Source organism: Mauremys mutica, chromosome 4, assembly GCF_020497125.1.
Source record: "Mauremys mutica isolate MM-2020 ecotype Southern chromosome 4, ASM2049712v1, whole genome shotgun sequence".
In the NCBI taxonomy this organism is placed as follows: domain Eukaryota; kingdom Metazoa; phylum Chordata; order Testudines; family Geoemydidae; genus Mauremys; species Mauremys mutica.
In genome coordinates this window covers 154,306,943-154,319,448 of record NC_059075.1, presented here as the reverse complement: position 1 = coordinate 154,319,448, position 12,506 = coordinate 154,306,943, and the positions used below count along the sequence as shown (strand labels likewise).

General features: G+C 51.0%; 1 pseudogene; it reads right to left on the bottom strand.

Annotated features, from left to right (window-relative positions):
* Window positions 1–6,190: 6,190 nt before the first annotated feature.
* Window positions 6,191–11,589, bottom strand: LOC123370359 (annotated as a pseudogene).
* Between the last annotated feature and the right edge of the window lie 917 nt (window positions 11,590–12,506).

The window sequence follows — 12,506 nt, the reverse complement described above, 5'->3', positions numbered from 1 at the left end:
TTAAAAACAGCTAGGAAAGAGGTGCAAGTTTTCTAGGAGGCTTGTTACAAAGGACCCCCACTGTGAGGTACTTAGCAAGTGCTAGAAACAGGACAAACCAGTTTTTTTGGGTCTTCTCAGTATATCAGCAAACAGCAACTACACATTTGCAAATGAAAAGGTTTTGTTTCTTTTCTATTCAGTCTCTCGGGAATAGAGAGGGTTAGGAATTGGGGAAACCAATTCCCTGACTGCAAAGGGGTGTGGCCAGCACCAAAAAGCAACACCAGCAAGCCACACATAAAATTCACTGACTGCAGAGGGGTGTGGCCAGCACCAAAAAGCAACACCAGCAAGCCACACATAAAATTCACTGACTGCAGAGGGGTGTGGCCAGCACCAGAAGGCACTGTTCCCCATCCCAAGAAATTTCCCACCTACATGGCAGGTGAGGACACTAAGGCCTTGTTCAAAAAGGTTAAAAGGACCTGCCATGGGTACAGCATCCCTGAAGACCAGTACAAGGACTGGTCAGGAAAAAGGACTTTTGCTGTCTATTACAATTATTCCATCCCCATGCTACTGGGGGAAGACTTGGCCAACCATGTGCAGCTGGCCAAGAGGGGGGGAGTGGTCACCCGCGGCCAGGCCAAACAAGCAGGCACTCCCATCCCTGTTCCTGAGCCATCCACCAGGACCCTGTCTGTGTTACCAGAGACCCAGACAGAGGTGGTGGAACCGGATCCCATGCCAACAACTACAGCAGCCATAGTACATCCAGTCCCAGGACCGGAACTGGAAAAGCAACCAGCGGCAGAACCAGCGCCAGCACTGACGCCAGCGCTTGCAACTCCACCGCCAGGGGGCGCCAACGGGCCTAAACTGGCAGAAGCAGCAGACAACTCTACCCAAGAGGCTCAGCCAGAGCCTGAAATATCACCTTGTGCACCAGCGGAGAGCGGTCCACAGTCAATGAAAACAACCTCATCACCTACATCGCTCCCAGAGGAACTGGTGTCTCCCGCCTCAAGGGAACAGTTCCAGACTGAGCAGAAAGCCGATGACAGCCTTAAAAAAGCTTTGGGCGGCGGCACGAAGCAACCCACCGCCTCTCAGCTCTTCTACCCAATTCCAGTTGTTGTAAAACAAGGACTTTTATATAAGGACATTCTTTCTGGTGGACACCAGGAAGGCCAGCATCCTCAAAGACAGTTGGTAGTTCCAACTAAGTACTGGGACAAGCTCTTAAGCTTGGGCCCTGACATCCCAGTGGGCATTCTGGGGTCAACAAAGCAAAAACAGGTTAAAAACATTCCTTCCACTGGGAGGGGATGGGCAAGGACAATGCCAAGTATGTCTGCTCAAATGCATACAAAGTGTTCTTCAGTGTCAAATATCTTGTTGTTTACATACTTAGTAGTATATGTAATAGTGCATGTATTTTGTTTACCTGTTTATGTTACAGTGCTAGGAGGAAATCACCACCAGTAGTTCCCACTGTTGGCGATTTGGGGGGCGTGTCATAAACAGATAGTTAAGGGTTAAGGTCTGTTTTACCTGTAAAGGGTTAACATGTAGTACCTGGTGACCACCTGACCAGAGGACCAATCAGAGATAAGATTTTTTCAAATCTCTGTGGAGGGAAGCCTTTGTCTTTGTGAGAACTGTTCTTGAATCTAACAGAGGACAGTCATGTCTCCAAGTTCTCCTGGAGTAGTTTCTACTAATTAATAGTGAGTATTAATTAGAAAGGCAAATTAGTCTTATGATTTAATTTCTATATTTGCAATTGTGTGTTGGCTAAAGGAAATGCTTTATTCCTGTTTGCTGATATTGCTTTTACTGAGAAAGGGGGGAGAGGGGATTCTCTCCAGAGATTGATAAGGTTATACCCTATGAGTGTCCAGCTTGGGCTCATAGAGATTCTGTATTTTCTTTTTGTTCTCTTAATAAATTCTTTTCTTTTCTTTGGACTTGGTTAATTCCTTCCCTTGGGGAAATTCAGGGGAAGGGGAGGGGGAAGTGGGCTGCTTCCCTGTGTGTGTGAGATTCAAGGAGTTGAATCAGGGGGGAGGGGGAAGGTTCCTCCTCTGTGAATTGATCTGTGTTCCCAAGGGGGGAAACAGGGGTGTCCCGGCCCACGGAATTGACCGGGTGGTGGCAGCTGAAGGGGAGACCTACCCTAGGATTTTGGGGTGGGGGAAGACATGCGGGTCCTCACTTTGAAACCGCCCAGTTTCAAGTGAGGGTAGACTCTGACACCACCACATTGCAAGATATACATATTAATCTTACCACTGCTGCAGGCAATCATATTATTTACTGGAAAGAATGTCTTTCATACAGCTTATAGAGTGTCTACTTTATGTACTAAGTGTGACGTATTGTGCTTTGTGACCAAAACTGTATAACAACGCCATCATATTATTGCTATGGGAATGTTATTGCTTGTATTGCTATTAGTTAGCTTAGGATTATGTTGTTGTTGTAAAGGATGTGCTAAAAGTAATACCTTTTATGTCCATGCTAATCATGCATTGTCATTACATCCAATGAAAACCCCTAAGGTTGAAACATCTGATGTAGAATCTGAACTCCATGGCTTAATGCAAATAGAGGTTTGAAAATATTTGTTGTACTAGAAGTACAAAAGGGGGGAGTGTGGAAGTAGGGAAAGAATTAACAAGGATTTGAAGGGGATCTTAATGCATGTCAGTCAGTTAGCAAGAGTCAGGCTAGTAGTTAGCAAGAGTTAGGCCACACTGTAACCCTAACGATGTGAGACTTGTAGAAGCGAGGATGGTGTGAGGCGAGAGGGAAAGAACTGTGTGAGATGTTATTACGGCCTTGCAACTGATAACCAAATATGTAGACTGGCGTCTCCTACAAGTGAGAAAAATAAGATAGCAGGATGGCTTATGTATAAACAAAATGCAGTTGTTGCTCATTATTGTCTGTATTATTGCTTGTTATAGTCTGTAACAAAGGTATAAATGCTTGCTGTAATTGTTTACCTGCTGAGAGACCTGTCCGGGACTGGGGCGACCCTGTGTCCTACGGCACTCCCTCCCTCTATTGTAATTACTGGAGAAATACTGGCTGTATTTTAAAGAATCCTTATTGAGGTTGCAGGAACAAACCATCCCGACGTGTAGAAAGAACAGTAAATATGGCAGGCCAGTCCTCGCCCACAGACAACCTGCCAACCTGAAGCATATTCTCACCAGTAACTGCACACCGCACCATAGTAACTCTAGCGTAGGAACCAATCCATGCAACAAACCTCGATGCCAACTCTGCCCACATATCTACACCAGCGACACCATCACAGGACCTAACCAGCTCAGCCACACCATCACCGGTTCATTCACCTGCATGTCCACCAATGTAATATACGCCATCATATGCCAGCAATGCCCCTCTGCTATGTACATCGGCCAAACTGGACAGTCTCTACGGAAAAGGATAAATGGACACAAATCAGATATTAGGAATGGCAATATACAAAAACCTGTAGGAGAACACTTCAACCTCCCTGGCCACACAATAGCAGATCTTAAGGTGGCCATCCTGCAGCAAAAAAACTTCAGGACCAGACTTCAAAGAGAAACTGCTGAGCTTCAGTTCATCTGCAAATTTGACACCATCAGCTCAGGATTAAACAAAGACTGTGGAATGGCTCGCCAACTACAGAACCAGTTTCTCCTCCCTTGGTTTTCACACCTCAACTGCTAGAACAAGGCCTCATCCTCCCTGATTGATCTAACCTCGTTATCTCTAGCTTGCTTCTTGCTTGCATATATATACCTGCCCCTGGAAATTTCCACTACTTGCATCCGACGAAGTGGGTATTCACCCACGAAAGCTCACGCTGCAAAACGTCTGTTAGTCTATAAGGTGCCACAGGATTCTTTGCTGCTTTTACAGATCCAGACTAACACGGCTACCCCTCTGATACTTGACAGAATGGGAAGAGGTGCTCTGTGGGATAGCTGCCCATAATGCACCGCTCCCAATGCCGCTGCAAGTGCCGCAAATGCGGCCACGCCAGTGCGCTGACAGCTGACAGTGTGAACACACTGCAGCGCTTTCCCTGCTGCAGTCTCCAAGGGCTGGTTTAACTCCCAGTGCCCTACATCTGCAAGTGTAGCCAGGCCCTAACAAATTATTTTGTTGTTGCCTAGGCCAGCGTCCTTTGTTTCTGTGAGGCTGGGCTGGGTTTCTCCCACACACGCCCTGATGAGGTGTGAACTGCCTCTCTGTTCTTGGAGAGTTTTTGCCTGGGCTTGCTTTAAGCCCTGAGGATACATTTTCAGCCTCATACCTATATATATGAAATTACAACCTATAATCTTACAATAACATTACTGTAACAATTACTATAACATCACTACAGCAACCACGCACAGTACATCATAAGCCTTCTGAAGACACCCGACATGACAAACTGTGCATTGGATACCACACAATTATTTTATAAAGATGAACATAGAGGTGCTGGGTGTTCCCCTGAGGTACAGAGCATCACACCCACCCACCCCACTCTGTCCCCAACAGAAGCCACTCCCTTTGACTGCCATTAGCCACATTACACCGGATTCCCCATTGCAGCAAATTCATCCAGCTGTCTAGCTCGCCTGTCTTATCATGCCTCCTTCTCCTCCAGCCCAGAGCTCCCCCTAGTGTTACAAAGTGTGTATTGCAGCCGCTCATTTCTACTTTAGATCTAGGTCCAGCCCACTGAGGTTAGAAGAATGACAAGACTTCCTGCTTAGAAATTTTATTTCACACATGTTTACTGAGGCAGGGAGATACATTTGCAAAGATCCAGAGATCTGGAATCCTCTCAGAAACAAATCATTTTGCAGTGGTGCTGCAAAGCTGCATGACAGTTTTCCAGGCTGGAGATCATAGAATCATAGAATATCAGGGTTGGAAGGGATCTCAGGGGGTCATCGAGTCCAACCCCCTGCTCAAAGATATTTCAGTTGCAGTCAGTAGGGTTCCGAGTTAACTATACCCACTCCATCAGTGAGGTGCACTGTCGAGCTATTGATCTAGGCTCTCAACAGATGCAGGTAAGAGTGAGAGAGGAAGAAGCATTAATCTCCAAATTAGGGAAAATGTGCCCGTCCCAAACGAGACCCCAATGCAGTGCCATCTCCCTGAGCCTGCTGACAGCCGGAATCTATAGCCCTGGGACATGTTCTCCTGTGTATTAACTCTGAAGCCTAGTGAGAAGGAGTGCTATGTCATCATCTTTGATAACCATCTGAGCAGAGAACATCCAGCTGGTTGGTGAATGGAGCCTGTGTATTCATGATAATATAAGCATCTCCAAAGCAGCTGGGTAATTGTGAAAAGCAACAGAAACAACACTTAGGGAATAGCCCCCTAACGAATCCTCCCCCCGGGATCCCGGCCCATCTGCTGGGTGCTTTGAACCATGTCCACCCTGGAATACCTTCGGGTTTCTCCAGAGGGTTAATCACTGAAGCCGCAGTATGACAGGGCTCAGATTTGCGCCTTAGGGTCCTGTAGAGAAAATCAGTTTTCAAGTGGATACACTAGACAGATAAATACAGTTGTTGGCTGCATACATGGGGCTGTGGATTGGTTGCCAGGCCTGTACATATTGGTTGACTGGTTGGTTGGGTGTACTTAGGACATTCATTGTTTGGTTGCTTGCACTGGCTACACAACTTGGTTGGTTGGTTGGACGTACTGAAGACCTTAGTTGGTTGGTTGGTTAGTTACATTGGACGCACTAGATCTGTAGTTCTTAACCCGCAGCTGCATATTCTGAGGGCCAGACAGATAGTACATATGCAGTGTGGATGTGGCCAAAATAACACATAGAGAGCTGCATATGCAACCCACAATGGTAAATAGGTTGAGATCAGGTATGCAGTAGGTACATACATTAGTTTGTCGATTAGATGGATACATTGGATGGTGGGAATCATTGGACACACTGGTCTGATGGATCCGGAACGGGCGGTTCATGGTGGGATGTTTTCCCAGAGGGAGCTGTGAGGATATCGGGCTACAGGAGCAGAGACTCTCTTATGGGCATCGGAGGCACCGATTCCCAAGCAGAAGTGACAGAAAGAAGCTCAGCAGCGTCAGCAGAGCGGGAACTTGGAAATGCTCTGGGGGACAGGGAGCGCTAGTGACCAATGCACACCCACGCCCCTCTCCAATCCGGGGCTCACCAGAAGGCCTCCGCCTCTTTCCCCTTGGCTGTGCTCTGCTGTGGTGGCTGGGAGACGTAGTCAAAGCAGCTCCGGCCCCCGAGGTGGGGCCCGCAGCGCAGGCTGTACTGGAACCAGATGCGGCCGTGGTTCAGGTAGCAATCCTTCTGGTGGGGCCCCCCGGCCTCCAGCGGGATGTCGCAGCCTCCCAGCAGGTCATCATCCCACTTGTTGTCCTCGTCCCAGACCTGGACACGGATCTTGCTGGCGCTGGTGAGGTGAACGGCACTGAAGTCCAAGTCGACGATCCAGACGGGATTGTTGTTGTTCCAGATTGTGTTGGTCCGTAGCTCCCTTCTCTCAAGGAAGACCTTGACGAAGGCATCCGTAGCGGTAAAGTAATCCCCCCACAGGCCACTGGCCTTCTTCACTGTGACCATCAGTTTCCCCAGGCCGCGCTCCCGCGAGCAGCACATGGTGTTGGTCATGGTACCCCCGGGGCAGACGCAGGAGCAGGGGTCGTGGGCGCTGCGTTGAGTCCCCGGGGGGCAGCTTCGGGTGCAATTCCTCACCAGGGCCCTCTCACGGATGTACTCACTGACTGCCCGCTTCAGCGCCTCCCGCTTTGGGTCATCCTGCTCCACCAGGATGTGGATGGGTTGCAGCGAATAGGACACCAGGCCAGGGCTGGCTTTGAGACTCTCAATCCAGGCCGAAAAGACCTTGGCATCACTCCCAGAGAACAGCATGTCAGTCGTGCTCTCCCCTCCCTCCACCTCCACGTGGCGCTCCCGATACGTCTCATGGAAGCTCCCCCGGACCTTCCCCTTCTTCTTCTCCTCCTCGCACTTGCTGTACCCACCCTTGACAGACCCCGCTCCGATACTCACACCCGCCTCCACGCTCAAGCAGTCCTTGATCTCGTCATCACTCAAGCTGCTCATTGCTGCTTCGCAGACTCTCACGGCCGTCACGTCCCGCGCCTGGCCCCCCAGCTGCAGCTGGGACACGTAGTGGGTGCCATAGTTGTTGATTAGCTGCTGGTACTCCACCTTCGATTTGCTGTCGTACTGGTCCGGGAGGTTCTCCAGCGCCAGAGTGAAATGGCTGGTGAGCGGGGGCGTCTCGCTGACCCGGAACCTGGTCAGGGACACAAGGTGAGGAGTGAGCATGGCCTGGTGAGTCAGCTGAGATCATTAGCTGTGCATGCTAAGGCCCCAGACAACACAGAAGCGCCGAGCTAAGCAGGTGGCTCCTACTCAAAGCAACCACCCTGTCTGCTGAACCTCACGACCTTGCTAGGGATACAAACAAGCTGCCTGATAGTTCTGACAGACGTCCTCCGCTCTGGCCACGGCAGGGCGCCGGGCTGTCCTGACACATGAGAAGAAAATCCCCCAGAGCTGTCCAGTCCCGCATGGGAGCCGGCGCCCCCTAGAGGGGAAAGGCCCCTTGTAGCATTCCCTGCCTTGCTAGCCAGCCAGTCCCCTGCCCTGGGACCAGATTGGAGACGATGCCCCCTAGAGGGAAAAGGTCCTGTGCCCCATTCCCTATTATCCTGAAACAGATCCCCATCCTGGGGCCGGATTGCAGCCAGTGTTCCCTAGAGAGGAAAGGTTCTGCGTCCTATTCTCTGCCCTTACCCAGCCAGCCATTCTCCCCCCCGCCAGGCCTGGATCAGAGCTGGTGCCCCATAGAGGGGAAAGGCCACGTATCCCTGTGTGGTGTTGCTGTGATCCCAATTTCAGGTGAGTCCTCCTGACCCAGGCTGGCTCTCACCTGTAATAGCCGCAGGACACCTCATGGCTCACGAAGCTGTATTTGTCCATCCGCGTGTGGTCTACCACGAAACTGGCCAGTTTGGAATGTGATCCGGCCAGCGCCACCTGGACATTAACCTTGGGCTTCACAGGCACGTCCAGCCCCACCTTCCAGTCGTTCTGCACCACGGACGCTGCCGACTCCATCATGCCCATCGCCGACTGCTGCACCGAGTCACTCAGCTTCCGGCGACACGAGACGCGGACCCGCCAGTCCACCACAGCCAGCGGCAGCCTCTGCCACTGCCCTCCCTGCAGTGGGTTCCGACACAGGGTACAGGTGCCGTCCTCGTGCTGCCAGAGGCTGCTGTCCACCAGATAGGCCCCCTTCCTGGCCATTGTGGTCACATCGATGCCCTCCCCAGCCAGGCTGTGCCCGGGCACGAAGGCCGTGTGCTTGTCACATTCATTTTCCGTGCCTGTGTGACAATGGGAGGAGGCCCCAGGGAAGATGAAGAGGAGGAGCGGGATGAAGGCACCAAATCTGGGCATGGCTGATGCAATAGGTTCCCCCACCCTGGAGGGGCTGTCGGCTGCTGAACCCTCCTAGAGGGAGAGAGACAGAGAGATCCAGAATTAGTGACATCCACCAACCACCCACGACATCAGCCATATTTTATTGCACACCTACGAAAACTTTGGGCCTCATTTGCATGTTTGACTACAGATTACCTAATTTGCATCAATTCCCTCCCCTCTCTATTTCCCAGATGTTGTAATACCAGCACTAACTACGAGGAGGAGGTAGAGTTTCACATGCCCACTCTACAGCGCGCAATACCATGGGTCATTGCAATGCCTCAATGGGGCCACTAGAGGGAGGTGCCATGTGGACAGAGTCCTTGTGGCGGCTTTTATAGCCAGCGAGAGCAGCGGGAGCTTGGGTCACATTCGGCATGACTGGCCTCGCCGTAGCAACTGCCGGGGCCCCCTTGTGGCCACGCCGAGTGGTGGATTTGGTCGTGTTTAACTACTGACGGAGGGTCATTTTCTGGGGTTTCTCATGGTCTGCATCAGCCCCAGCGTCTGGTGCTGGCAAGTTTGCACTGCGGCTGTCAGGGAAAGACAGCAGGAAATGCTACCGCCCCGGAACAGATCTGGGGCCATCTAACCCTGTATTTTGCTCTGGATCAGGCCCATGGGCCTATCTAGCCCAATATCCTTCCCCCTTCCTGCCACCAAGAGTAAACCCACAGAATCACAGAATCATAGAACTGGAAGGGACCTCAGGAGGTCGTCTAGTCCAGTCCCCTGCACTGTAGGCAGGACTAAGTATTGTCTAAACCATCCCTGACAGGGGTTTGACCAAACTGCTCTTAAAAATCCCCAATGATGGAGATTCCACAACCTCCCTAGAGAATTTATTCCAGTGCTTAACCACCCTGACAGTTAGGAATTTTTTCCTAATGTCCAACCTAAACTGCCCTTGTTGCAATTTAAGCTCATTGCTATTTGTTCTATTCGCACAGGTTAAGAAGAACAATTTTCTCCCTCCTCCTTCGAATAAACTTTCATGTACATGAAAACTGTTATGTTTCCCCGCTCAGTCTTCTCTTTTGCAGACTAAACAAACCCATTGTTTTCAATCTTCCCTCACAGCTCATGTTTTCTAGACTTTTCATAATTTTTGTTGGTCTTCTCTGCACTTTCTCCAATTTGTCCAAATCCTTCCTGAAATGCGGCGTCCAGAACTGCACACAATACTCCAGTTGAGGCCTAATCAGTACGGAGTGGAGCAGAAGAATCACTTCTCGTGTCTTGCTTACAATGCTCCTGCTGATACAGCCCAGAATGATGTTTGCTTGTTTTGCAACAGCATTACACTGTTGACTCATATTTAGCTTGTGATCCACTCTGACCCCAGATCCCTTTCTGCAGTTCTCCTTCCTAGGTAGCCATTTCCCATTGTGTGTGTGCAACTGATTGTTCCTGCCTAAGTGGAGCACTTTGCATTTCTCCTTACTGAATTTCATCCTAGTTACTTCAGACCATTTCTCCAGTTTGTCCAGAGCATTTTGAATTTTCATCTTATCCTCCAAAGCACTTGCAACCCCTCCCAGCTTGGTATTGTCCGCAAACTTTATCAGTGTCCTCTCTATGACATGATCTACATCACTGGTGAATATTTTGAACAGAACTGGACCCAGAACCGATCCCTGCGGGACCCCACTTGTTATGTCCTTCCAGCCTGACTGTGAACCACTGGTAACGACTCTCTGGGAACGATTTTCCAACCAGTTATGCACCCACCTTATAAAAGCTCCATTTCCCTAGTTTGTTTATGAGAAGGTCATTCAAGACTGTATCAAAGCCTTATCAAAACCTTACTAAAGGGACCATCTAGTGTGATATCCTGTTCTTTCTTCCGCCACAGATGCTTTGAGAACCTCACACTTCTCTGTGCGTCCACCACAGACGCTTTGAGAACCTCACAGCGTCCCCACCACAAGGGATGCTGTGTTAAAAGTAGGTTTCAATTGTGTTCCACTTGGGTTGGAGCTGTACAGCAATGCTGGCTGTGGGGCAGGAATGGCTGACAGCTCTGCATCCTGTCATGGTGGAGGCTCAGACTGGGAGGGGACAGTAAATGTTTGAACTCACCCCAGCAGAACGAGGCAGGAAAAATTCACTTGAATATTGACAGCTGGGTTCTGCCCAGCCCCCAACCCCCTACAAGCTCATCCCTGGGCTTCCTTCCCCCGTGCTGCCCCACTGCTTTGTTGCCAATAGAAAATCAAACAGCCTGAAATTTCAAGATGCCCCTGATATGAAAGGTATCAACTACATCAATTAATTATCAAAAGCTGAGTGGCAGCGTGGTCTCAGGTGCCACAAGTACTCCTGTTCTGTTTGAGTTCTATTGTCGCTCTGGCAGGGGAGTGGGGTGAAGTGGGTTAGAGGATGGGGGGCAGGGAGTCAGGACTCCTGGGTTCTATTGTTGCTCTGGCAGGGGAGTGGGGTGAAGCGGGTTAGAGGATGGGGGGCAGGGAGTCAGGACTCCTGGGTTCTATTGTCACTCTGGCAGGGGAGTGGGATCGAGTGGGTTAGAGCAGGAGGGATTGGGGACCATGATCTAGGTTCGGGTCTGTGCAGCACCTGGTGTGACAGGGCCCCCAATCTCAATGGAGGGGGGGTCTGTCCAGGGCCCAGCATTAGGGGCCCCCGATCTCAATTGGGATGAGTTTGCGCAGCACCCAGAGCGACGGGATCCCTGATCTCGGTCAGGGACTGAGCAGCACCCGGCGCGATGGGGTCCCTGATCTCGGTCGGGGTCCGTGCAGCGCCCGGCGCGATGGGGTCCCTGATCTCGGTCGAGGTCTGTGCAGCACCCGGTGTGATGGGGGCCCTGATCTCGGTTGGCGTCTGAGCAGACCCACCCATCACTCACCTGCCTCTGGTATATTTCGGCTGAGGAATATTTTGGCTCTCAGGCCTGCCGGCGTCCCGGGCTGGGCTGTGTCTCTGCTGGGAGAGACGCGCTTTGAAGGTGGATCACAGCACCACAAAAGGTCTCCTGTGTTCTGAGTGTCTCAGCCGTCACCACGCTCCCCCCAGCGCTGAGCTCCTGCCCCCTTTACACCCCCAGCCACAGCCATTGGGCAGGAAGCTGTGGCCAGCAATTGTTCCACCTCTGTGGTGGATCAAACACACCTACTGTGGGTCTCGACCCAGAGTATGAGGAGCTAGAGAGGCTGAAAAGGAACACACAGTGAGACAAGCCCCTATTAACTGGGGCCAGAACTGCGTGCCTGGGGAGTGCACCCCATGCTGAGCCCCCCACCCTGCAGCACAGCACCTCCTAGTGCCACACTGGGGCCACCACCTCGTTTCCCAGGGACCCCACTCTAAATACAGAGAAACCCCATCAATAGCAATGGAGTCAGGCCAGGGTTCTGATCCCTGTGTAACATGTGGCAGAACATTCCGTGCCCGTATTGGCCTTACCAGCCATTTGCGGACACACCTTGGACAGCTCACAACCTGATAGATGTTAAGGTCTTCTTCGAAAACGATGGATGAACATCATCAAATCCAGAGCAAGCCCAATGCCCTGGCTCTGTGTCCAGAGTCCCACAGCCCCCAGAGCACCCCCTGTGCTGCCCCATCAGGGGATTCTGCTCAGTAAATTTCCTAAATTTACATACACAAATGACACATGCGTCCATACAGGATAATCCTATTCAGAAAATCATGTCTTTTCCAATGACCCCTCACATGACTTCTCTTGTACAAAATGCATCATCATTGTGCCATAATCAGATCATCATAATATGACGATGACAAATATGGGGTGCAGTGTCCCAGCCCTGGGTCCAGCTAGGCCGGGATCCTATCCCAACCCCGCCACCCCTGATCAGACCCATGGTCCCATTTGGCCTGGTATCCTTCCCCCTCTGTGCCACCCTGGATTACACCCATGGACCCCTCAAGCCTGCTCTCCTGCCCCCGAGCAGATCGACGGGCCGATATAGCCTGGTAGTTTGCCCCTCCGTGTACTCTGATTCGGGAGGCA